Below are 27,304 nucleotides of genomic sequence, written 5' to 3' on the forward strand. Positions count from 1 at the left end.
AGTACTATCCCATTGTATGAATATATTATAATATGTTTATTCACCTGTTGATGGACATCTGGGTTGTTTATGGCTCTTGGCTTCTGCAAATAAAGCTGCTTTGAACATTTCTGTAAAAGTCTTTGTATGGACATATGCTTTCACTTCTCTTGGGTAAATATCTAGGAGTGGAATAGCTCAGTCATAGGTATACACTTAACTTTTTAAGAAATTTTCAACAGATCTTTTAAAGTGGTTGTACCATTTTATATTTCTATCAGTGTATGAGAGTTTGAAGTGCTCTCTATCCTAGCCAACACTCAATATGGTCAGGCTTTGAAATTTTAGGCACTGTAGTAGATATCTAGTATTATATCACTGTGGTTTTAATTTCTACTTATCTAAAGGGCCCTGTTGAGAATTTTTTCATGTGGATATTTTGCAATCTACATATCTTCTTTAGTGAAGTGTCTGTTTGAATCTTTCACCTATTTTTTTTTTTTTTTACAGAGACAGAGAGTGAGTCTCTGAGGGATAAATAGGGACAGACAGACAGGAACAGAGAGAGATGAAAAGCATCAATCATTAGTTTTTCATTGCGCGTTGCAACACCTTAGTTGTTGATTGCTTTCTCATACGTGCCTTGACCGTGGGCCTTCAGTAGACCGAGTAACCCCTTGCTGGAGCCAGCAACCTTGGGTTCAAGCTGGTGGGCTTTTTTTGCTCAAACCAGATGAGCCCGCGCTCAAGCTGGCGACCTCGGGGTCTCGAACCTGGGTCCTCCGCATCCCAGTCCGACGCTCTATCCACTGCGCCACCGTCAGGCTCTTTCACCTATTTTTAAGTTCAATTATTTTCTTATTATAGAGGTTTAAAAAGTATATTCTAGATACAAGTCCATTATTAGAAATGTGATTTACAAATATTTTCACCTAATCTGTAGCTTATCTTTTCACTCTCTTAATAGAATCTTTCAAAGAGTAGATGTTCCTGCCTAACCTGTGGTGGCACAGGGGATAAAGCGTCGACCTGGAACGCTGAGGTCGCCAGTTCAAAACCCTGCACCTGTCTAGTCAAGGCACACATGGGAGATGATGCTTCCTGTTCCTTCCCCCTTTCTTTCTTTCTCTCTCTCTCTCTCTCTCCTCTCTAAAATGAATAAATTTAGCCTGACCTGTGGTGGCGCAGTGGATAAAGCATGGACCTGGAAATGCTGAAGTCACCGGTTCAAAACCCTGGGCTTGCCTGGTCAAGGCACATATGGAAGTTGATGCTTCCTGCTCCTCCCCCTTCTCTCTTTCTGTTTCTCTCTCTCCTCTCTAAAAATGAATAAATAAAATTTAAAAAAAATGTGTTTAAAATGAATAAATTTTTAAAAAAATTTAAAAAATCAAAGAGTAGATGTTCCTGATTGTGATAAAGTCCATTTTATCTTCTTTTTTCCTTTTAAATGAAATTTATGGGGATGACATTGGTTGATAAAATTATATAGGTTTCAAGTATACATTTCTTTTTTTTTTTTTTTTTTTTCCCCCCTTAGCTGGAAACGGGGAGAGACAGCCAGACAGACTCCCGCATGCGCCCGACCAGGATCCACCCGGCACGCCCACCAGGGGCGATGCTCTGCCCACCAGGGGGCGACGCTCTGCCCCTCCGGGGCGTCGCTTCGCTGCGACCAGAGCCACTCCAGCGCCTGGGGCAGAGGCCAAGGAGCCATCCCCAGCGCCCGGGCCATCCCCGCTCCAATGGAGCCCTGGCTGCGGGAGGGGAAGAGAGAGACAGAGAGGAAGGAGGGGGTGGGAAGGTGGAGAAGCAAATGGGCGCTTCTCCCATGTGCCCTGGCTGGGAATCGAACCCGGGTCCCCCGCACGCCAGGCCGACGCTCCACCGCTGAGCCAACCGGTCAGGGCCAAGTATACATTTCTTGATACATGATCTGTGTATTGCATGTGTACCTACTACCCAGAGTCAGATCATCTTCCGTCACCATATCTTTGGCTCCCTTTACCCCGGACAACCTCCTTACCCTCCTTCCCTCTGGTAACCACCATATTGTCCCTATGAGTTTCAGTTTTACAACCCACATAAGAGTGAAATCATATTGTTATTGGCTTTTTTTGACTGATTTATTTTGCTTACATGATATTCTCAAGGTCCATCCATGTTGCAAATAGCAATATTGCATCTTTTTTTATTACTGATATTCCATACTATATATGTACCACATCTTCTTTATCAAATTATCTGAAGTATACTTTGGTTGTTTCCATGTCTTGGCCACCATGAATAATGCTGCAGTGAACGTAGGGGTGCATATAGCTTTGCAAATAAATGTTTTCAAATATTTCAGGTAGATACCCAGAAGAGGGTTGTTGGATCATATGGTAGTTCTGTTATTTGAGGAACTTACATACTGTTTTCCACAGTGGCTGTACCAGTTTATATTTTCACCAGTAGTGAATGAGGGTTCCTTTTTCTCCACAGCCTCTCCAATACTTATTATTACTTGTCTTTTATGGACCATGCTTTTGTGTTGTATCTAAGAGATCTTTGCTTAACCCAACGTTAGGTTTTCCCATATATTTTCTTCTAAAAGTTTTATAACTTGAAGTTTACATTTAGATCTCTAATCCATTGGAGTTGTTATATACTTAGTACAAGATATAAATTGACTTACTTTTAATATGCTAATTGTTCCAGCACCATATTTTGAAAAGACTGTGCTTTCTCCATTGAATTGGATTAATACCTTGGTGAAAAAATCTGACCCTGGCTGGTTTTCTCAGTGGATGGAGCTTTGGCCTGGCGCATGGACGTCTGGGGTTCAATTCCCAGTCAGGGCACACGTGAGAAGCTACCATCTGCTTCTCTTCCCCTTCCCTCTCCTCCTTCTCTCCCTCTCCCCTTTTTGCAGCCAGTGGCTCCATTGGTTTGAGTGTCAGCCTCAGACAGTGAGGATAGCTGGGTTGATTGGAGCATTGGCCCCAGACAGAGGTTGCCAGGTGGATCCTGGTCAGGGTGCTTGTGAGAGTCTGTCTCTCTATCTCCCTTCCTCTCACTTAAAAATAATCTATTAATATCTCTATGAACAGAACTCTGTTATCTCTATTCTATTTTTTGCTCAGTGGTCTCTTAACTGGAGCAATTTTACTTCCAGGGGACATTTGGGAAAGTTTGGAGACAGTTTTAGTTGTCACAACTAGAGAGACACTGCTGGTTTCTGAATCTGCTCAACATCATACAATGCATAAGACAGCCCCCACAACAAAGAATTATCTGGCTTAAAATATCAATAATACTAAAATTGAAAATCTATAAATTATCTTTTTTTTTTTCTAATGAGAGTGAGACAGACAGTAAGGGAGAGAGATCAAAAGAATTCATAGTTGCATCACTTTAGTTCATTGATTGGTTCTCATATGTGCCTTGACCTGGGTGGTCCAGCCGAGCCAGTGATCCCTTGGGCTTAAGCCAGCAACGTTGGGCTTCAAGCCAGTGACCTTTGGGCTCAAGCCGGAGACCATGGGATTATGTCAATGATCCCACACTGCAGCTGGTGAACCTGGAGCACTAGTGAACCTGTACTCAAGTCAGATGACAGGTTCAAGCCACGACCTTGGGGTTTTGAACCTGGGTTCTCAGCATCCCAGGTTGATGCTTTACCTACCTTGCCATCACCTGGTCAGGCTCTGGACTATCTCTATGCCAATACCACACTGTCTTGATTATGGTAGCTTCATAATAAGTCTTAAAATCAGGTAGTGTAAGTCCTTGAGCCTTACTCATTCTGTTAATTTTTTTTATTTTAAAATTTATTGATTTTAGAGAAACGTAGATCTGTTCTTTTATTTATTTATTTATTCATTCATTCCTTTTTAGAGAGGAGAGAGAGAGGGCGAGAGAGAGACAGAGAGAGAGGAGAGAGAGACAGAGAAAGAGAAGGGGGGGAGGAGCTGGAAGCATCAACTCCCATATGTGCCTTGACCAGGCAAGCCCAGGGTTTTGATCCGGCGACATCAGCATTTCCAGGTCGACGCTTTATCCACTGCGCCACCACAGGTCAGGTGTAGATCTGTTCTTTTTTTTTTTTTTTTTTTTTTTTTTTCATTTTTCTGAAGCTGGAAACAGGGAGAGACAGTCAGACAGACTCCCGCATGCGCCCGACCGGGATCCACCCGGCACGCCCACCATGGGGCGACGCTCTGCCCACCAGGGGGCGATGCTCTGCCCATCCTGGGCGTCGCCATGTTGCGACCAGAGCCACTCTAGCACCTGGGGCAGTGGCCAAATAGCCATCCCCAGCGCCCGGGCCATCTTTGCTCCAATGGAGCCTTGGCTGCGGGAGGGGACGAGAGAGACAGAGAGGAAAGCGCGGCGGAGGGGTGGAGAAGCAAATGGGCGCTTCTCCTGTGTGCCCTGGCCGGGAATCAAACCCGGGTCCTCCGCACGCTAGGCCGACGCTCTACCGCTGAGCCAACCGGCCAGGGCCTAGATCTGTTCTTGTATATGCCCTGACTGGTGATCAAACTGGCAACCTTGGCATTTCAGGATGATTCTCCAACTAACCGAGCTATCAGACCAACGCAGACCTTCTTTCTCAACTTTGTTTTGATTATTCTAAGTCGGGGGTTGGGAACCTATGGCTCGCGAGCCAGATGTGGCTCTTTTGATGGCTGTATCTGGCTTGCAGACAGATCTTTAATAAAAATATAATAACGTTAAAAATATAAAACATGCCCTGGCCAGTTGGCTCAGTGGTAGAGCGTTGGCCTGGCGTGCAGAAGTCTCGGGTTCGATTCCCGGCCAGGGCACACAGGAGAAGCGCCTATCTACTTCTCCACCCCTCCCCCTCTCCTTCCTCTCTGTCTCTCTCTTCCCCTCCTGCAGCCGAGGCTCCATTGGAGCAAAGATGGCCTGGGCGCTGGGGATGGCTCCTTGGCCTCTGCCCCAGGAGCTAGAGTGGCTCTGGTGGCGCTAGAGTGGCTCTGGTCGCAACAGAGCGATGCCCCGGAGGGGCAGAGCATCACCCCCTGGTGGGCAGAGCGTCACCCCTGGTGGGTGTGCCGGGTGAATCACGGTCGGGCGCATGCGGGAGTCTGTCTGACTGTCTCTCCCCGTTTCCAGCTTCAGAAAAATACAAATAAATAAATAAATATATATATATATAAAACATTCTCATGTATTACAATCCATTCATTTCCTACCGCTCATGTTCATGGTTGCGGGTGGCTGGAGTCAATCACAGCTGTCCTCCGGGACAACACCAAATTTTTATTGGATAATGTGTAATGTACACGGGTCATTGTATGGCTCTCACTGAATTACATTTTAAAATATGTGGCGTTCACGGCTCTCTCAGCCAAAAAGGTTCCCAACCCCTGTTCTAAGTCCTTTGTTTTTCCATGTGATTTTTTGAATCACCTTGTCAAATTTTTTAAAAGCCTGATGGGATAGTGACTGATTATGTAGGCTATATTGATCAGTTTGGACAAAATTGAAATCTTAATATTGGTTCTTGCATTTTTCTCTGTGTAGCTCTCTCTTCTCTAGTACTTTATCCTATAAACTGTAGCTGCTTTGACCTTCCTGGATTCCAAGTTCCATATCCATCACTCAGAGAGGCTTTGCCTAGGTTTTCTGCTACAGCCTGAAAATTCTCTTCGGGTAGTAATCTGAGAGAACGTAGGTCTTATCTAATTGTGTTTTCCACTTCTCAGGGATTACTGTCCTCTGTTGCATGATGTTCAAAGTTTTGAGAATAATTGTTTCATATATGTCATCTACTTTATAGTTGTTTTAGCTGGGAGGTATATGTACTCACTTTTACTCCATCTTGACTAGATGTGGAAGTTCTCCATGCAGTTTTGACATAATGTCACATTTTGGTTTCTACAGGAGCAGTAGAGTTGGAGGATGGTTAAGAGAAGTGCAAGGTAGATTATGAGATGGAATAGGGTACAACAAATCTGGGTGAGGCAAGTATGTGTATCATTGTGGAACTTCGGGCATGTGATTGGTTCCAAGTAATTCCCCAGAACTGCGTGATTGTATAGGGCGCATTCTTGATGGTTTAGTTTCCAGTCCCCACTATCATAGCTCCATCGATCACGACTCAGCTGTCTATATCATCACCGACAGAGTTAGACACCATGCAGGATAACAAAAATGAATGACTTAAAAGTTTTCCTTGAAGGAAATCAGTTTCTATTACATGAGATATATAACTTTGTACAAGATAGAAAATAGTAAGTTTGATAACAGGAGTATAGATAAAATTATATAAGAATTCAAAGGAACAAGACATTGCTTGTAAGGAACAGAACTGACATTATACTTGGTGCTTTACATTGTTTGGTTAAAGCACTTGGAATTTTGCATAAAACATTAAGTAAGTGGTTTCTTTCTTTTTTTTAACAAATAATTTACAAACTTTTATTCAAAGATAATACCAGAAAGACATGTTTTGGTCATTTTTAAAGTGAGATTAAATAAAAATCTCAGAAAAATTTTATCTGATCAATGCATATGGATACTCACAGAAAGTTCTCTCTTCTGTAATAGCAGCTAAATTTATACACACAGAAAAAATTCTTAAGACCATGCAAATTCAGGTGAATTCCATATTCATTATATTCATCAAAAACCTGCAGTAATGATCATGCCAAAGTGTTACTTTAAGAAAAAATTAAAAATACACACTAAAACATGACCAAGATTAAACAAAAGGAAATAATAAATAAGCATAATTTACAATTTATTTTAAAAAGTTTGGCATCACACATATTCAGGTGTGTTATACCATGTTCATTCCTCAGAAGTGGCATTTTAAAGTGTTAAGTAAGCATTGTTAAATATCAAAAAATACAACTCTCGCCTGACCAGGTGGTGGCGCAGTGGATAGAGTGTCGGACTGGGATGCGGAGGACCCAGGTTTGAGACCCCGAGGTCGCCAGCTTGAGCACGGGCTCATCTGGTTTGAGCAAAGCTCACAGCTTGGACCCAGGGTTGCTGGCTTGAGCAAGGGGTCACTCGGTCTGCTGTAGCCCCCCAGTCAAGGCACATATGAGAAAGCAATCAATGAACAACTGGCGTGTTGCAATAAAAAACTGATGACTGATGCTTCTCATCTCTCTCCGTTCCTGTCTATCCCTCTCTCTGACTCTGTAAAAAAAAATAAAATAAAATAATTTTTTTAAAAAAGAAAAATAAATACAACTTTTTACAATGTAGTACTGGCATAATTCAAAGTACTGTGCCAATTATAAATAGCATAATCAAGTTTCAAACATCTTTTCAAACATATTTAAAGGAAAGCATATAGACACACAGTTATATGCACACCATTTATTATACTCATATAATCAAAGGTATTTTATAAAAAGCAAACAGGGCCCTGGCTGGTTGGCTCAGTGGTAGAGCATCGGCCTGGCATGCAGGAGTCCCAGGTTTGATTCCCAGCCAGGGCACACAGGAGAAGCGCCCATGTGCTTCTCCACTCCTCCTCCTCTCCTTCCTCTGTGTCTCTCTCTTCCCCTCCTGCAGCCAAGGCTCCATTGGAGCAAAGTTGGCCCGAACGCTGAGGATGGCTCTGTGGCCTCTGCCTCAGGTGCTAGAATGGCTCTGGATTCAACAGAGCAATGGCCCAGATGGGCGGAGCATCACCCCCTGGTGGGCATGCCGGGTGGATCCCAGTTAGGCGCATGCGGGAGTCTATCTGACTGCCTCCCCGTTTCCAAAAAAAAGAAAAGCAAACAGTTTTATCCCTCAACTAGTTTGTATACTTAAATAGAATTTAATACCTGTTCAAAGGTTTCAGTTCCTGTGTATACGGATTTTCAGAAGAAGGAATAAAGATAAAATTTAATCTTACAACAACACATTACTTTATACTCCTTCACAAAATAATCCATAGTCATTCAGGGCTGATAACTAGTCTTTGTGAAAGCAACTGTAGTCTAAAGACTACAGAGTAAGTATTGCAGCCCAGGTCTCTTATTAAAATTCAGTCAGCTGCTGCTTATTGCAGAAAAAGCCTAAATGGTGCATCTACCAAAAATAATCTTCGGAATCTGAGGCCTATAAAGGCAGACAATCTTATCTTCTGCGGAGACTTTAAAGTGCAGCTCCAAGTGGAGAAGTGCTAGATTCTCAGTCACTTCAGAAACACTTGTTGAAGTCTGTTTCTCGTGTATAAATATGCTAAAAATGTCCTTTAGGCTCATAATGGTTTATCAGTAACTGTGACTCCTGCATAACTTTCTCCCTGTGCTCATACAAGATGACACAACTTTCCATTTATCAGTTGTTCGGTTATAATACTCTACTGATGCCAAGTTACAGGAACCATCATCCAACTACATATAACAAACCATTGGCGGAAAAAACTCCTGCACTTCTTCTGCACATGTTCATATTTGCCACCTGCCACCAGGTATTGATGGCGGGATCATAGACTTCAACACTTGTTTATACTGAAGGGCCATCATGACCCCCTACAGCATATAGTAAGTTGTTTAACACACCAACACCTGCTTCACTCCGCTTGGTATTCATTTGTTATATAGGTCCACTTGTTTATTGTAGCATTATAGCATTCCACCAAGCTCAGACACTGACAAGAAGCTCTGTCATAGCCCCCTACAGCATACAGCAAACCTCCAACACCACCTACTCCAACACTGCTCCTCCTATTCATGGGAGCCATGTGAAACCACTCATTAGACTTTATGTTATATGCTTCCACAGATGACAAACTTGAACTCCCATCAAAGCCTCCCACAGCATATAACAATCCATTTAATACAGCAGCCCCTAAAGTGCTTCTCCGGTCTCGCATGTTAGCAACTCTGGGCCATTGATCTTTCACGGGGTCGTAGGAATCTACAGTGCGGACTCGTAACGAACCATTAAAGCCACCAACAGCAAAGACCAGCCCGGCCATCTAGACTATCCCTGCCCTGCATCTCCTAGAAGGCAGTTCTGCTAGTTGGTGCCACCTTTCTTCTTTAAAGTCGTAGCATTCCACACTTCTGATAGCCTTTGGTGCTTGGCCCCCAACCACCATCATCAATTTGGGAAGGTTCATGGATGGCCTCAGTTGGGTCTGGATACTCTTCATTAATATACGCTGCTCTGTTGGCAGGAGATGATAATTCATGGCTTCAGTGAGGTAATCTTTGCAACAAGCACTGCTGTTCTTTTTTTTTTTGGTATTTTTCAATACAAAAAAGAGAGACAGACTCCCGCATGCGCCCGACCGGGATCCATCCGGCACGCCCACCAGGGGGCGATGCTCTGCCCATCCGGGGCGTCGCTCTGTCGCGACCAGAGCCACTCTAGCGCCTGGGGCAAAGGCCAAGGAGCCATCCCCAGCGCCCGGGCCATCTTTGCTCCAATGGAGCCTTGGCTGCGGGAGGGGAAGAGAGACAGAGAGGAAGGAGAGGGGGAGGGGTAGAAAAGCAGATGAGTGCCTCTCCTGTGTGTCCTGGCCGGAAATCGAACCCGGGACCTCCGCACACCAGGCCGACGCTCTACCACTGAGCCAAACGGCCAGGGCCTATTATCATCTATTGAATGGAGAGGCTTCTGATAACCCTGCTTTGTGTATGTGGGAGGCAGCCGCGGCATCTACATTGTGGCTCCTCTCGGGCTTCAGGACGCAGGCACCAACCTCCGCTGCCACCACCATTCCAGCCTTGGACGAAGGCACTGCCCGCCCAACAAGCCGCGTTCCATCCCCCCAGAGGGGGCGCCACAAGCCTCACCGAGTGCCACCACCTGCTGCGGCCCCCGAGGCCATGGCTGCTCGGCAGGGCGCACTCCATCTCAAGTAAGTGGTTTTTTTTTTTTGGTTTTTTTTTTCAGGGACAGAGAGAGAGAGTCAGAGAGAGGGATAAACAGGGACAGACAGACAGACAGGAACGGAGAGAGATGAGAAGCATCATCATCAGTTTTTCTTTGCGACACCTTAGTTGTTCATTGATTGCTTTCTCATATGTGCCTTGACCGCGGGCCTTCAGCAGACCGAGTAACCCTTTGCTCGAGCCAGCGACCTTGGGTCCAAGCTGGTGAGCTTTGCTCAAACCAGATGAGCCCGTGCTCAAGCTGGCGAGCTTGGAGTCTCAAACCTGGGTCCTCTGCATCCCAGTCCAATGCACTATCCACTGCACCACCGCCTGGTCAGGCAGTAAGTGGTTTCTTAATATTGTAGGTTAGACTTGTGGTTAAGAGCATGTGCTCTGAAGTCAGACAAACTAGGATATAAATCTTATGTCCTCTTTATTAACTGTGTACCTTGGAACAAATTACTTAGACTTTCAGTTCTTCATTTTTTTTTTTTCATTTTTCCGAAGCTGGAAATGGGGAGGCAGTCAGACAGACTCCCGCATGTGCCTGACCGGGATCCACCCGGCATGCCCACCAGGGGTCGATGCTCTGCCCATCTGGGGCATCGCTCTGTTGCATCCAGAGCCATTCCAGCACCTGAGGCAGAGGCCACAGAGCCATCCTCAGTGCCCAGGCCATCCTTGCTCCAATAGAGCCTCGGCTGTGGAAGGGGAAGAGAGAGACAGAGAGGAAGGAGAGGGGGAGGGGTGGAGAAGCAGATGGGCATTTCTTCTGTGTGCCCTGGCCGGGAATCGAACCCGGGACTCCCGCACGCCAGGCCAACGCTCCACCACTGAGCCAACCGGCCAGGGCCTCTTCATATTTTTTTATCTGAGGGAATAGCAGTAACTACCTAAATGAATTATGAAGATTTAATGAGTTAACCCATATTAAGATCATAGGAGCTGTTATGGTGGTTCCCTGTTGCCATCAGGAACCCAGACTAGTTTAATTTTCATGAAATCATCTTTAACATGTGGCTTTCATCTACATAGTTACTGCCCTGTGTCTACTGATGGTTGCTCCACCTCCAGTGTTGATCAGAGTTCAGATAGGGAGAATGGAATGGGCAAAAAGTCTGTGCTAGGTGAGTGAGCCAAAGGTCTTAGAAAATTCATCAGCATCTTCCACTTTTATCTCATTGGTTAGAATTGTTGTATGACCGTCCTTGTTGCAAGGGATGCTAGGAAATAGTTCTTTTAAAAAATCTGGGCACATCACCACCCCGAGAAAGACAGTTTTAGTAGGCAAGAATGGCAGAATTCATTGAATGTTGTTTAGGCCAGTAATGGTGTCTCCCACAAATGGAAGAACTGAAATTCAGAAATTCAATAACTTGCCTGTGATTTTTACATACTATTAAGTGATAAAGCTCATACTGATACCAAGGTGTATCCAATATCATTCCATGTTCCTTTTGCTACACAGTCCAGAAAAGCAAGTTCTCTTTTCATGAAAACACCTTTGAGTTGAATTTTTCATGATAGGATACGGACATGGGATTAAAATGCAGATGTATTTAAGGAGCAAGAATTATGTGGATCCTTTCTGGTAAGTTTATTTTGGTGAGTACTTTAGGATTCAATGAAGGAAAGAAGCTGGGGAAAAGATTGGAAAGATACTCCTAGTTGAATGGTAGAAATTCTAGAAGGCCAGGCTAAGAATTTTACATTTTACTTAGCATGTGTTAGGGTAAAGTCTTATTTAAATGATCTGTTAAAGGTGCCCATTGAATGAAAAGGTTTTTCTGAAATCTGGGTGAAAAATTAAGCTTTACAGATTTCTGATGATAGGTAAGATGATCAAAAGAAAGTGATAACATATTGATTACTATAATAAAATTGTATAACAATTTTCTGGCCATGGCAATTGCTTTAAGAAACTCTTGGATAATTTGAGGAGCCACTGCGCCACCTCAACCGCAGGTGTTGTAAAGTACCAAAAGCTACAGAATCAATATTAATATTTTAAGAGGCTTAAAGAACATTTTATTAATTTGGGTTAAGGTGTGCAGAGAAATTTTGAGAATAATCTCTGTACTGTGTGATTGACATAAAACCAGGATGGCCCTTGGCATTGTATTGTGAATGCAAAGGGGAGGAAAACATGGATTCCCAGACATTCCTCCACACCTGTGGGGAAAGAGGTGAATGGCTAGCCAGGTACAGGAAGAGAAAAGCCAAAATAAACCTTTTCTTATAGTAATGAGCCATTTGCAGGCATTTGTCCCCAGGAAACTACCTCTCCTATGTAAATGCATATGGTTAATACGTGTGACTCTGGACAGAGAGATGGCAGATAAACACTAGAAAATATAGGAATGCCTTTTAATATGTAAAGAGGCATCTTTCTACCATTGTGTTGACTTGTAAATTTTGTTTTCTCCAAAATGATGTATTGCTTGCAAATTGAACATGGTCCTATTATGTTAAAAGACATATGACTATAACCAATAGTGGTAAAGGGCACCTAATTGCAATTTTTACTTCTGTACGTCCCACTTACAATACTATAAAAACTAGGTAGAACAAAGGGCCGGCGCGCTCTCCCTCAGATTTCTGTCGGAGTCGCAGCCGCTTGGCCAAGCTAGACAATAAAGCTTTGGTGTGTAATCGAGGGATTTTGTTGTCTTCATTTCAAGTCCCTCTGGATTAGGCTTAACAAATTTACATTTATATTCTATAAGAAATCTCTAAAATCTTAAGGATCAATATTCTTTCATTTAAAAAAAACACATGTTTTCTTCCCTTTCAGAATGTCTATTCTAGTAGAGGGAATTAGAGAATAAAAAATAAACCTGACAAATATATGTATTTATATGAAAGTATATTTTATTATACATATGTGCTTCTGTGTATTATTATATGTGTTATATACTTGGGTGGCTTAGCAATATGGAACAAAAATAAAGTAGAGAAAGAAGGAAATATGGGATTCGGTGTAGAGAGAGAATGTAATGCTTTTTATTTATTTATATTTTAATTGGATTTACTAGGGTGACATTGGTTAACGTAATTATACAGGTGTAGGTGTCCAATTCTACAAGGCATCTCTATACACCACATTATATGTTCACCCCCCCAAAATCAAGTCTTTGTCCATTACCTTTTATCCACCCTATGCCTTCCTCCACATCCCCCCTACCCCTAGCAACCACCACACTGTTGTCGCTGAGAGTTGCAATTTTAAATGGGGCAATCAGAACAGGCCTCATTGTGAGGGTACATATAAGCAAATTCTTGAAGGGAGTAAGAGAGTGAATCATACAGATAACATGCAGACTAGTGCAATAAGAGGGAAATGCAAGGTTGGGAATTACTTGCTATGCCTGAAGATCAGCAAGAAGGCTGATGTGGCTGGAGTAGAGTGAGCAAGTGAGAAAGTAGTGGGAAAAGAAGTTAGAGAGGTAACAGGGAATCAGATCATGTAGGGTCTTATAACTAATTCATTATAAAGACTTCAGCTTTTGGCCCTGGCCGCTTGGCTCAGCGGTAGATCGTCGGCCTGGCGTGCAGGAGTCCCGGATTCGATTCCCGGCCAGGGCACACAGGAGAGGCGCCCATTTGCTTCTCCACCCCTCCCCCTCTCCTTCCTCTCTGTCTCTCTCTTCCCCTCCCGCAGCGGAGGCTCCATTGGAGCAAGGATGGCCCGGGCGCTGGGATGGCTCCTTGGCCTCTGCCCCAGGCGCTAGAGAGGCTCTGATCGCGACAGAGCGATGCCCCAGAGGGGCAGAGCATCGCCCCCTGGTGGGCAGAGCATCGACCCTGGTGGGTGTGCAGGGTGGATCCTGGTTGGGCGCATGCGGGAGTCTGTCTGACTGTCTCTCCCCGTTTCCAGCTTCAGAAAAATACAAAAAAAAAACACTCCAAAAAAACAAGACTTCAGCTTTTACTTTGAGTAGAAATGGGAAGCCACTACTGAGTTTTGAGCAGAGGAATGGCAACATGGTATGATTTACCCTCTCAAAGGATCACTTTGATCATTGTGTGAGGAATAAACTTTTAGTTTACCTGTCTCTCCTACTAGATTATAAACAGCATGGGAGCGGGATCTTTGTCCTTTTTTATCATAGATCTGTCATAGTGGTAGATGCTTAGAAAATATTTTTGAATGAATGACCATCCACAGTTAAGAATTTAGAGTTTCCTTATAGAAAATAAATGGAAAACAAACTGAAGAGAGCTGGGAAAATCAAGGGGAGAGCATTGCTGAAGAAATGTCTTTGAGTAAGAGAAAGGGGATGGAATCTAGTGCCCAAGTAAAGGAGCGTGGATCATTAGATAGAAGCATGGATACTTCATCTATGAAGAGATGACAAGGCCGACGGCATGGGTTAAGATGCTAGTAGGTGGGAACCAATGTGAGTCTGTGGAAATTCTCTTGATTGCTTCAGTTTTCTTGGTGAAATAAGAAGCAAGGCCCTTCTTCAGTAAGTGTGAAGGTAGATGTGTGGGGCTAGTGTGTTGGGGAGTTGAGGAGAAAACTAATAGAAGAGTAATTAGACTAGAGAAGTGTAATATGGGGTAAGGCAAAAGTAGGTTAGCAATTGTGAGCATTCAGAACAGTTTATTCTTGTGTTAATATTTATTAATTATTGTATTATTTGTATTATAACTATAAACCTTCTTTGCCCACCCCTGTATTATTAATGGGTCTGCTTGATTAAGGGTTCATTTGAGGTTTATGTTAATAAATTGAAATTCAGATTAGTCACCATGTTTGTGTGTTTCACCGCAGTTCTAATTAACAGTAACTGAAAACCAGACACTGTAAGCTGCTGGCTGTAAGAAATATTCACAAAACCTAATTCTAGTCCTATGAGGACTCACAGTGTATTGACAGACATATATACAATCAACCAGTTGTGAAATGGTGCGATAAGGACTATCAATTAAAACAGGTTGGGAACCTATGGCTCGTGAGCCAGATGTGGCTCTTTTGATGGCTGCATCTGGCTTGCAGACAAATCTTTAATAAAAGAAATAATAATGTTAAAAATATAAAACATTCTCGCCTGACCAGGCGGTGGCGCAGTGGATAGAGCATCGGACTGGGATGCAGAGGACCTGGGTTCGAGACCCCGAGGTCGCCAGCTTGAGTGCGGGCTCATCTGGTTTGAGGAAAAGTCCACCAGCTTGAACCCAAGGTCGCTGGCTCCAGCAAGGGGTTACTTGGTCTGCTGAAGGCCCACAGTCAAGGCACATATGAGAAATCAATCAATGAACAACTAAGGTGTTGCAACGCGCAATGAAAAACTAATGATTGATGCTTCTCATCTCTCTCTGTTCCTGTCTGTCTGTCCCTGTCTATCCCTCTCTCTGACTCACTGTCTGTCTCTGTAAAAAATAAATAAATAAAAATTAAAAAAAATAAAAACATTCTCATGTATTACAATCCATTCATTTCCTACCGTTCATGTTCATGGTTGTGGGTGGCTGGAGCTAATCACAGCTGTCCTTCAGGACAACACCAAATTTTTATTGGATAATGCATAATGTACACAGGTCATTGTATGCCTCTCATGGAATTACATTTTAAAATATGTGGTGTTCATGGCTCTCTCAGCCAAAAAGGTTCCCAACCCCTGAATTAAAACAAAAGAAAAAATTTTATATTAAAGAAGTTCCAGGCTTGTGAACAAGTGAGGTTGTGGAGGGAACAGCAGATTACCACAAGAAGGTGGAATATTGCAAAAGAATCACTTATATAATGTAAATACTATTTTATATAAAATACTATTATATATAAAAAAACACTATTATGTAAAAACTGTGCTTCCTGACCTGTGGTGGTGCAGTGGATAAAGTGAGGACCTAGAATTATGAGGTTGCTGTTTGAAACCCCAAGCTTGCCCTGTCAAGGTACATATGAGAAACAACTACTATGAGTTGATGCTTCCTGCTCCTCCCCACCCCCTTTCTCTCTCTCTTTCTTATGTCTCTAATAAATCAATAAATAAAATCCTTTTTAAAAAAACTGTGCTAATCCACCCGACCAGGCGGTGGTGCAGTGGATAGAGCATCGGACTGGGATGTGGAGGACCCAGGTTTGAGGCCCGAGGTCGCCAGCTTGAGCGTGGGCTCATCTGGTTTGAGCAAAGCTCACCAGCTTGGACCCAAGGTCGTTGGCTTGAGCAAGGGGCTACTCGGTCTGCTGAAGGCCCGCGGTCAAGGCACATATGAGAAAGCAATCAATGAACAACTAAGGTGTTGCAATGAAAAACTGATTAATGCTTCTCATCTCTCTCTGTTCTTGTCTGTCTATCCATATCTATCCCTCTCTCTGTCTCTGTAAAAAAACAAAAACTGTGCTAATCCCAATTAGATTCCCTGCTTTGAAACTCATATTGTAACTAGATCCTCAAAACTCGTAAATATTGCACCTCTTACTTCCTCCATAATACTCTTCAAAGACTATCAAGATATTCTCTCTTACCGCAGTAAGCAAAAAACTCAGTTTTGCTTTATCAACAGGTTATTTTGGAGGTACTTAAAGAAGCCAGCATTTGATAATCTTGGAGGTTCTACCAAAATCTTGTTAAGTTGGAAACAGTGTGCTTTTCTGAAGTCCTTTGAGCCTCCTGCACAGGTCTCTCCAATGATGATGGTAAGGTAAGTTCATATTAAGTTTGAGCTCTGATTTCTTAGTTTTTCATTGAACACTCCAAATGCTAAGTTTAATTTGTTTAGTTTGAGAGGGGTATCTAGGAATAAGAAACTTTAAAGAAAAATTTTCCTGTCAATTTGAAAGAGAGAGAAAGGTGGGGAAGGGAGTGAGAGAAGCATCAACTCTCTGTTCCACTTAGTTGTTCCATTTAGTTGTGCACTTATTTTATTTATTTTTTATTATTCAGTGAGAGGAGGAGAGGCAGAGACAGACTTTCGCATGCACCCTAACCACCCAGCAAGCCCACTAGGGGGCGATGCTCTGCTCATCTGGGGCTGTTGCTCCATTGCAACTGGAGCCATTTTTTAGTGCCTGAGGCAAAGGACATGGACCCATCCTCAGTGCCAGGGGCCAACTTGCTTAAACTGAGCCATGGCTGCTCGAGGGGAAGAGAGAGAGAGAGAGGGAGGAGAAGAGGTGAAGAAGCAGATGGTCGCTTCTCCTGTGTGCCTTGATCAGGAATTGAACCTGGGACATCCACAAGCCGGGCTGATGCTCAACCACTGAGCCAACTGGCCAGAGCCAGTTGTGCACTTACTGATTGCTTCTTTTTTTTTTAATAGTTAATAACATTTTTAAAATTATTTTTATTTATCTATTCATTTTAGAGGGGAGAGAGAGAGAGAAGAGGGGGAGGAGCAGGAAGCTTCAACTCCCATATGTGCCTTGACTGGGCAATCCCAGGGTTTTGAACTGGCGACCTCAGCATTCCAGGTCGACACTTTATCCACTGCGCCACCACAGGTCAGGTTCGATTGCTTCTTATATGTGCCCTAACCAGATATGGAACCATGAACTTGGTGTGTTGGGATTATACTCTATTCACTGAGCCACCTGGCCAGGGCCAAGAAACTCCTTTTAAAAATCCAGATTGATCTGTTTGAAACACTTTTATTTTTGGTAGAAATCTGCATTATGGCCCTGGCCAGTGGCTCAGGGGATGGAGTGTTGGCCTGGTTTATAGAGGTCTGGGATTTAATCCTCAGGGCACACAAGAGAAGTGACTATCTGCTTTTCTCCCTCTTTCTTTCCTGCAGCCAGTGGCTCAATTGGTTCAAACATTGGCCCCAGGCACTGAGGATGCTTGGTTGGTTTGAGCATGTCAGTCTCAGGTGCTAAAAATAGCTCAGTACTCGAGCATTGGTCCTGAACAGGGTTGCTGAGTGGATCCCAAGCAGGGTGCATGCAGGAATCTGTCTCACTACACTATCTCTCCTCCTCTCACCTAAAAAAAAAAAAAAAAAAAAAAGTAAAGAAAGAAGAAAAGAAATCTGCATTATTACTGAAAATACTTCCATGTCTGTTTGTTCTTGTCATTTTGTAATTGTTCATATGTAAGAGAAAGTTCATAGAAATGAAGATGTATGTAAGCTAGTTTGCTTAAAAGACTTCTCTTCAGCCCTGGCCGGTTGGCTCAGCGGTAGAGCATCGGCCTGGCGTGCAGGGGAACCGGGTTCGATTCCCGGCCAGGGCACATAGGAGAAGCGCCCATTTGCTTCTCCACCCCCCCTCCTTCCTCTCTGTCTCTCTCTTCCCCTCCCGCAGCCAAGGCTCCATTGGAGCAGAGATGGCCTGGGCGCTGGGGATGGCTCGTTGGCCTCTGCCCCAGGCGCTAGAGTGGCTCTGGTCGCAGCAGAGCGACGCCCCAGAGGGGCAGAGCATCGCCCCCTGGTGGGCAGAGCATCGCCCCTGGTGGGCATGCTGGGTGGATCCCGGTCGGGCGCATGCGGGAGTCTGTCTGACTGTCTCTCCCTGTTTCCAGCTTCAGAAAAATACAAAAAAAAAAAAAAAAAGACTTCTCTTCAAAATGTCATCCTTTGGAAAAACTGTCTCAGGTCATTTATGAAAATCTTATTGAAACTTGACTCACTCTTGTTTTGTTTTGTCCATGAAGGTCTAGCTCTCCTTGAGGGAGTGGTCCCCAAGATACAGGCTGCACAAGATTTGAATGACTGTTGCCAGACTCATAGGTTTATCTTTAGTCTAGTTCTGTAACCACTGTGAGTTGAACTGCTACATCTTATATGTATTTATATTAGAATCAAAATGTGCCTTCTTAACTTTCTAAATGATATAAGCATTATTTGGAATTAGAGTGGTTACTTTTTTTTGTGACAGAGAGAGACAAAGAGAGGGACAGACAGAGACAGACAAGAAGGGAGAGAGATGAGAAGCATCAATTCTTCCTTGCGGCTCCTTAGTTGTTCATTGATCGCTTTCTCATATGTGCCTTGACTATGGGGCTACAGCAGAGTGAGTGATCACTTGTTCAAGCCAGCGACCTTGGGCTCAAGCCAGCAACATTGGGCTTACAGCCAGTGACCTTTGGGCTCAAGCCAGCGACCATGGGTCATGTCTATGATCCCATGCTCAAGCTGGTGAGCGTGCACTCAAGCCTGTGAGCCTGTGCTCTAGTCAGCAACCTTGGGGTTTCAAACCTGGGTTCTCTGTGTCCCAGTCTGACACTTTATCCACTGCACCACTGCCTGGTCAGGCAATATAATTACTGGGTTTTTTAAATTGAATATATTGGGGTGATACTTGTTAACAAAATTATACAGGTTTCAGGTGCACAGTTTTACTAGACATTTTCTGTACACTGTATTGTGTGTTCACCCCCACAAGTCAAGTGTCTGTCCACCATTGTTTATCCCTCCTATGCCTTCTGTCCCCTCCCCTGCTTCCCGCAGTCACCACACACTTGTCTGTGTCCATGTGTTTCTCTCTCTCTCTCTCTTTTTTTTTTTGGTCCTTTTTTGTTCAATTCCTGTACCCCCTTACCCAACCACTCCCCCAAACAACTGTCAACCAAATTAAATTGTTGGGGGCCTGAATTAATGTTTAAACCACCTGGAATAATGCTTCCTCTTTCCTTCTCCCTCTCTATCCCACTTTTGTGTGCATTTATGTCAAAACAACTTATCCTATATCTAAATTTTCCCCTCTTTTAATTAAGGAAAGATAAATAGTCTTTTACAATGATAACTTTGTATTTGACTAAAGCTGGTTTTCTTTCGTTTTTTTCTTTTTGTTTCTCTTCCCCCCCTTTGAAAACATTAAAGAATAATTTTTGGAAACATTCTGTCTTATGTGCTCAACCTAGAAATATCTAATGAAGAATTTCTGAAATAGAAAGATAAATTATTAAACTGTTTTGTGTTTATTTTTTCTAACTGCTTTTAAGAGAGAAGAGAGATTTCTGGTTAAAATTACAAGAAAACATGGCCCTGGCCGGTTGGCTCAGTGGTAGAGCATCGGCCTGGTGTATAGGAGTCCCGGGTTCGATTCCCAGCCAGGGCACACAGAAGAAGCACCCATCTGCTTCTCCACCCCTCCCCCTCTCCTTCCTCTCTGTCTCTCTCTTCCCCTCCCACAGCCAAGGCTCCATTGGAGCAAAGTTGGCCTAGGTGCTGAGGATGGCTCTGTGGCCTCTGCCTCAGGCGCTAGAATGGCTCTGGTTGCAAAGGAGAGATGCCCCAGATGGGCAGAGCATTGCCCCCTGGTGGGCGTGCCAGGTGGATCCCGGTCGGGTGCATGCGGGAGTCTGACTGCCTCCGTTTCCAACTTCAGAAAAATACAAAAATAAAATAAAATAAAATAAAAAAAACTATAAGAAAAGAAAGCCTTGGTTACAAGATGAAGGGTTTTGAAACAGGATTTAAAGAATTTTTATAATTTCCTTACTGAACACATTGCTTATATATTATGTAGAAAATGTTCATAAAATATTTATGATAAATAGATGAACTATTGGACAATTAGAATGAGTTAATCATATTGGTTTAAAGAATTGAAAAATAACGATCTTTTTCCTGACTTTACTATCTGAAATTAATGCCAACACAACATTCTAGTTTATGCAAGAATATAGAACATCTCATAATTTGAACTTTCTATATTTCTTGCATTGGCTTATGGGATAAAGAAGTTACCATTATTCAAATATCTGCAAATTATTTAACATTACCAAAACTTAGTATCATGATTAGATAAAATTATAATGATGGGTATCTTAAACAGGTTTATAATCTTATGATTATATAATATCAAAATTCTTAAGGACTTTATATTTAACTAAAATTATAATTTCTAGATTCTTAGCTAATTTAAAGACCTTAGAGAAAATGTTAAACTGAGTTAATTGATACATAATCTTTGACTACTTGAACAAAATCTAAAGGAAAAAAACAGAAATAAAACATGTCACTAAATTGTTTTATTTTATTATTATTATATATTTTTAAAAGATAGATTTATAGGCTGTGAAATTGACTTTGGATTTTGTTATAAACAAAACCTCCTTAGAATTTATAAAGATAGTAAGACAAGCATACTCAGTAGAAAAAATAGCTAAACACTTCCTTGTTTTCTGTGTTCTAGTTTTGTCCAGGGGAAAACAGAATTGGTTACCTGGGTTAGGTTAAATGGCACAATTAAGACTATATTCAGTAAAGTAACAGAGACATATGACTATATATGCAAAATAAGTTATACAGTTTGTTTCTTTTGTGTGTGTGTGTGTATTATATTTTTCTGAAGTTGAAAACGGGGAGGCAGTCAGACAGACTCCCACATGCGCCCGACCTTGATCCACCTGGCATGCCCACCAGGGGGTGATGCTCTGCCCATTTGGGGCGTTGCTCTGTTGCAACCAGAGCCATTCTAGCACCTGAAGCAGAGGCCATAGAGCCATCCTCAGTGCCTGGGCCAACTTTGCTCCAATGGAGTCTTGGCTGCAGGAGGGAAAGAGAGAGACAGAGAGGAAGGAGAGGGGGAGGAGTGGAAAAGCAGATGGGTGCTTTTCCTGTGTGCCCTGGCTGGGAATCAAACCCGGGACTCCTGCAAGCCAGGCTGATGCTCTACCACTGAGCCAACTGGCCAGGGCCTATAGTTTGTTTCTTAAAGAAGTTTTTGCCCTTTAGATGGTAAATTCATAGAATGCTGAAATGGCCTTCTAAAAGACATGTGCCTCATTAAATCAGAGACAGCGGTCTGAAAGGATGGGAGCCATCCTTGAAGATGTAGTATATGCATTAAATCAGAGGCATCTGTATGGTGCGGTGTTCCCAACAGGAAGAGCACATGGGCCCAAGGGTCAGAAGCAGGAGTGGCGCCATTCACCTTCATTCCCAGTGACAGTGAGATTCTGTGCTTCCCATCTCTTTAATTTTGGATTCTGCAGGATGAAGGGCCTGGTCCCTAACAGAAGCATACTCCTGCTGGGGAAACATAATGTTTATTTTTGAACCACAAAATATAGCTTCTGTCAGTGTACTTGAAGGCCTTTTATCCAGGCACCAGCAGGTAAGAAGCGCCATCAGCATCCTGGTAGGGGTTATTGACCCTGATTAGCAGGAGAAAGTAGGAGAGGGGATTACAGGAGGGACCCAGATGATACATTTGTGCACCTTTTGGTTCCCCCACATTCCCCTTGTGACTATAGATTGACATGCAGTGATGTCAGCCTAAGAACAACATGACTACTTGGACCCTTTAGGAGTTGAGATTAGAGTCATATCACCAGTTAGCCAACAAGACCTGATGAGGTGATTGCTGAGGGTGGGGGCAATCAGAATAGCTACTGGAAGGGGGGGCATGAGTATCAGTTGTAACCCCAAAGATCAGCTCCCGTGTCAGAGGTCCCTTCTGAGCTCCCCCCTCATGTAGCTAGGCCCACAAGGACCGTGGAAGACCTGCACCCTGAGCCCATGGGAAGAGAGAAAACTGTTCAGCTCAAGGGGTGGGTCATGGCAGCTGTGAAAATGAGCCAGTAAGAGCTCTTGCTACAGGTAGAGTAATTGACTAATGACCCAGCCTCTATGCTCTGGATCTACCATCGTCCTTGTGCAGAAACTATGCTTCTTACAGGCTGCTCCCAGTGACAGAGAGTGGCAAAGATACTAAGGCCCATTTCTGTGAGAAAGACTCTTTGATGGTGACTTTGGCTCAGGATTTCCCCATCAGCTTTGTAGACTTGACTCAATACCAATCAGATCCTTGCATTAAAAACCTCAAATTAGATCTCCCAAACTGTATAAATCTCTCACTTTTGCTCTTCCCCCTTAGAGACACTGCTAAGATCTATCAAGGGAGTATTCTTCCTTGCTGCAGTAAGCAGAAAATTTAGTTTTGCTTTATTTATTTATTTGTTTGTTTGTTTATTTATTTATTTATTTATGACAGAAACACAGAGAGACAGAGAGAGGGACAGAGAGGGACAGACAGGAAAGGAGAGAGATGAGAAGCATCAATTCTTTGTTGTGGCTCTGTAGTTGTTCATTGATTACTTTCTTATATGTGTCTTGACTGGTGCTACAGCAGAGCAAGTGACCCCTTGCTCAAGCCAGCAACCTTGGGCTCAAGCCAGCAACCTTAGGCTTCACGTCAGCAACCTTGGGCTTCACGTCAGCAACTTTGGGCTTCACGTCAGCAACCTTGGGCTTCAAGCCAGCGACCTTTGGACTCAAGCCAGCGACTATGGGGTCATGTCTATGATCCCACACTCTAGCTGGCAACCTTGCACTCAAGCTGGCGAGCCTGCGCTCAATTCAGATGAGCCCACACTCAAGCTGGTGACCGTAGGGTTTCAAACCTGGATCCTCTGCGTCCCAGTCTGACGCTCTATTCATTGTTCCACTGCCTGGTCAGGCACTTCGTTTTGCTTTATCAACAGCTTATTCTGGTGATATTTTTCAGGGGGAGAGCATTCAACCGATGAAAAGGAGCCATCAAGCCGAAAGCAGGGGAAAGACCTTCATGGGTAGTAGGAATAGTAAATGTAAGAGCCTTGAAGTGGAAAACAGGTTAAAGGGCAGAAAGAAGGCCTTTGTGGCATAAGTTTATAGAGCAAAAGAAAAGATGAAATAAGGTCAGAGAGGTACAGAACGCCTTGGAGTCTGTGCTAATTTAAGGGTCAATTTTATTCTAAATACAAAGAAAAACTAAATTAGAGTATTTTTAGTGGAGAAGTGATATACTTTGCTTTTTATATTGTAGGAGAATGTATTATAGAGGGACATAATTGGACATGGGAAGAGAAATCAGGAGGTATTTCAATTACACAAGTAGAGCTTATGTAATTTGGAACTACAGTGATAAGGATACAGGAAGTAAGGAGAAATGGACACATTCAGGCTATATTTTGGAGGTAGAAACATCAGGACTTGCTGACTGGCTGAGTGTAAGGGAGCAGTTGCAGGGATGGCCATCTGAAGGAAGGGGATGAATGAAGAATGACTCCCCTGTTTTAGCTTGAGCAACTGTAGGAATGGTAGAGAATTTTACTGAATTGAGGAAAACTGATGAGAGGAACAGATTTGGAAGAGAAAAGCAAGACGTCACTTTTGGACCTGGCTGCTTTGACTTCCAAATGGAAATGTTAAGTAGGCATTTAATGATATAAGTCTAGAGATCAGAATTGGAGATAAACATTTTTGTGATTTATTGATATATGGATGGTATTTTTTTCCCCTTCTTTTTCCAAGTGAGAGGAGGGGAGATAGACTCCTGCATGCTCCTTGACCAGATCCACCTGGCAACCTCCATCTGGGGCTGATGCTCTGCCCATCTGAGGCCATGCTCCCAACCCAGTTGTTTTTAGTGCCTGAAGTGGAGGTTCCACAGAGCCATCCTCAGTGCCTAGGGCCAATACACTTGAACCAATTGAGCCATGACTGTGGGAGGAGAAGAGGGAGGGGGTGGGTGGAGAAGCAGATGGTGCTTCTCCTGGGTGCCTGGACAGGAGATTGAACCCAGGACATCCACATACCAGTCTGACACTTTACTACTGAGCCAACTGGCCATTACCCATGGACAGAGGCACGTTAAGGTCGGTTGAGGCCCTGAGAGCAGAAGAAAATATTGGATCCCTTAAAAAAGAGAGAGACAGCCTGGCCAGGCGGTGGCGCAGTGGATAGAGCGTTGGACTGGGATGCAGAGGACCCAGGTTTGAGACTCCGAGGTCGACAGCTTGAGCGTGGGCTCATCTGGCTTAAGCAAAATAAAAAATGCTCACCAGCTTAGACCCAAGGTTGCTGGCTCAAGCAAGGGGTTACTCAGTCTGCTGAAGGCCCATGGTCAAGGCACATATGGAAAGCAATCAATGAAAAACTAAGGTGTCGCAACGAAAAACTGATGATTGATGCTTCTCATCTCTCTCTGTTCCTGTCTGTCTGTCCCTATCTATCCCTCTCTCTGACTCTCTCTCTCTGTCCCTGTAAATAAAAAAAATAAAAAATAAAAAAAACTTAAAAAAAAAGAGACAGGGAAAATAAAAATACATGTTAACCATATTTTTAAATAAATAAAAAATGTTATGTACTATTAATGTTAAAATTACACATATGAAACCAAACTTGATGTCATTAGAAAAAAGTATAAAGTTGGGGTTTTGCAGGGCCCTTCAGAAGTCGGGGCCCAGGGCACGTGCCTGGTGCGCCTGCTGTTAAATCAGCCTCTGCCTATGGTATTTAAAACTAGAAAACAGATATCCTCTGAGAAGAAAAGGTAGATAAAAAAGAAAAGAATGAAAGTAGTACAACCAGGCCCTGGCTGGTTGGCTCAGTGGTAGAGCGTCGGCCTGGCGTGCAGAGTCCCGGGTTCGATTCCCGGCCAGGGCACACAGGAGAAGTGCCCATCTGCTTTTCCACCCCTCCCTCTCTCCTTCCTCTCTGTCTCTCTCTTCCCCTCCCGCAGCCAAGGCTCCATTGGAGCAAAGTTTGCCCGGGCACTGAGGATGGTTCTGTGGCCTCTGCCTCAGGGGCTAGAATGGCTCTGGTTGCGGCAGAGCGACGCCCCAGAGGGGCAGAGCATCGCCCCCTGGTGGGATGCCGGGTGGATCCCGGTCGGGCACATGCAGGAGTCTGTCTGACTGCCTCCCCGTTTCCAACTTCAGAAAAATAAAAAAATAAAAAAAAATTAAAAAAAAGGAAAGAAAGAAAGAAAGAAAATAGTACAACCATTATAGAAGAAAGTATGGTGGTTCCTCAAAGAACTGAAAATAGAACTACCTTATGACTCAGCAATCCCTCTACTGGGTATATACCCCCAAAACCTCAGAAACATTGATACGTAAAGACACATGTAGCCCCCATGTTCATTGCAGCATTGTTCACAGTGGTCAAGATATGGAAACAATCAAAAAGCCCTCCAATAGAAGACTGGATAAAGAAGATGTGGCACATATACACTATGGAATACTACTCAGCCATAAGAAATGATGACATCGGATCATTTACAACAACATGGATGGATCTTGATAACATTATATGGAGTGAAATAAGTAAATCAGAAAAAAACAAGAACTACATGATTCCATACATTGGTGGGATATAAAAACGAGACTAAGACATGGACAAGAGTGTAGTGGTTACCGGGGAGTGGGGGGGAGGGGGGTGCGGGAGAGAAGGAGGGAGAGGGGAAGGGGGAGGGGGAGGGGCACAAAGAAAACTAATAGAGGGTGACGGAGGACAATCTGACTTTGGGTGATGGGTATGCAACAGAATTGAATGACAAGATAACCTGGACATGTTTTCTTTGAATATATGTACCCTGATTTATTGATGTCACCCCATTAACATGAATAAAAATTTATTTATAAAGAAAAGACAGCCTGACCTGTGGTGGCGCAGTGGATAAAGCGTCGACCTGGAAATGCTGAGGTCGCCGGTTCAAAACCCTGGGCTTGCCTGGTCAAGGCACATATGGGAGTTGATGCTTCCTGCTCCTCCCCCTTCTCTCTCTCTGTCTCTCTCTTCTCTCCCTCTCTCTCTCCTTACTAAAAAATGAATAAATAAATAAAATAAATAAATAAATAAATAAAATTAAAAAAAAAAAAAAGAAAAGAAAAGACAGGCCCTGGCCGGTTGGCTCAGTGGTAGAGCGTCGGCCTGGCGTGCAGGGGACCCGGGTTCGATTCCCGGCCAGGGCACATAGGAGAAGCGCCCATTTGCTTCTCCCCCCCCCCTCCTCTCTGTCTCTCTCTTCCCCTCCCGCAGCCAAAGCTCCATTGGAGCAAAGATGGCCCAGGCGCTGGGGATGGCTCCTTGGCCTCTGCCCCAGGCGCTAGAATGGCTCTGGTCGCGACAGAGCGATGCCCTGGAGGGGCAGAGCATTGCCCCCTGGTGGACAGAGCGTTGCTCCCTGGTGGGCGTGCCGGGTGGATCCTGGTCGGGCGCATGCGGGAGTCTGTCTGACTGTCTCTCCCCGTTTCCAGCTTCAGAAAAATAAAAAAAAAAAAAAAAAAAAAAAGACAAAAAAATATTGTTAAATAAATGTGACATAAATTTGATATACCTGTAAAAAAAAAAAAAAAAAAAAAGGAAGAATGTCCAGAATCTAGTCCTGTGGCCCTCCAACATTTAGTCTAGATAGAGCAGGAAAAATGGCTAAAAAGTTAAAAGGAACACAGAAATGCCTGAAACTGATCCATTGAGTTACTTTGGAACCTGTGAGGGAATGTAGGGCCATTGAGTGTGTATTTATTAGATTAGGTGCTAATTGAAGCAATCTTTTCAGTCCCTCAGTCAAGATATACATATTTAGTGTTATAAACAGGGCTCTCCAAGAAACATCACAAAATAAGGTAACTATTGTCTAAATGTCCCTTTATATACCTTGTTTACATGTAACACTCTCCTGCAAGTAAGGGACATCAGATTTCTAAATTTGATTATAAACTATTTTTTAAAAGTCTCTCTACTTTCTAGTCTTTTTTTTTTTTTTTTTTTTTTTTACAGAGACAGAGATAGACAGGGGCAGACAGACAGGAACGGAG

At 43.5% G+C, this 27,304-nt stretch overlaps 1 pseudogene; it reads right to left on the reverse strand.

Moving 5' to 3' along the window:
* Nucleotides 1-8,197: 8,197 nt before the first annotated feature.
* Nucleotides 8,198-9,545, reverse strand: LOC136306446 (kelch-like protein 2 pseudogene; annotated as a pseudogene).
* Between the last annotated feature and the right edge of the window lie 17,759 nt (nt 9,546-27,304).

Source organism: Saccopteryx bilineata, chromosome 5 (assembly GCF_036850765.1).
Source record: "Saccopteryx bilineata isolate mSacBil1 chromosome 5, mSacBil1_pri_phased_curated, whole genome shotgun sequence".
Lineage (NCBI taxonomy): Eukaryota > Metazoa > Chordata > Mammalia > Chiroptera > Emballonuridae > Saccopteryx > Saccopteryx bilineata.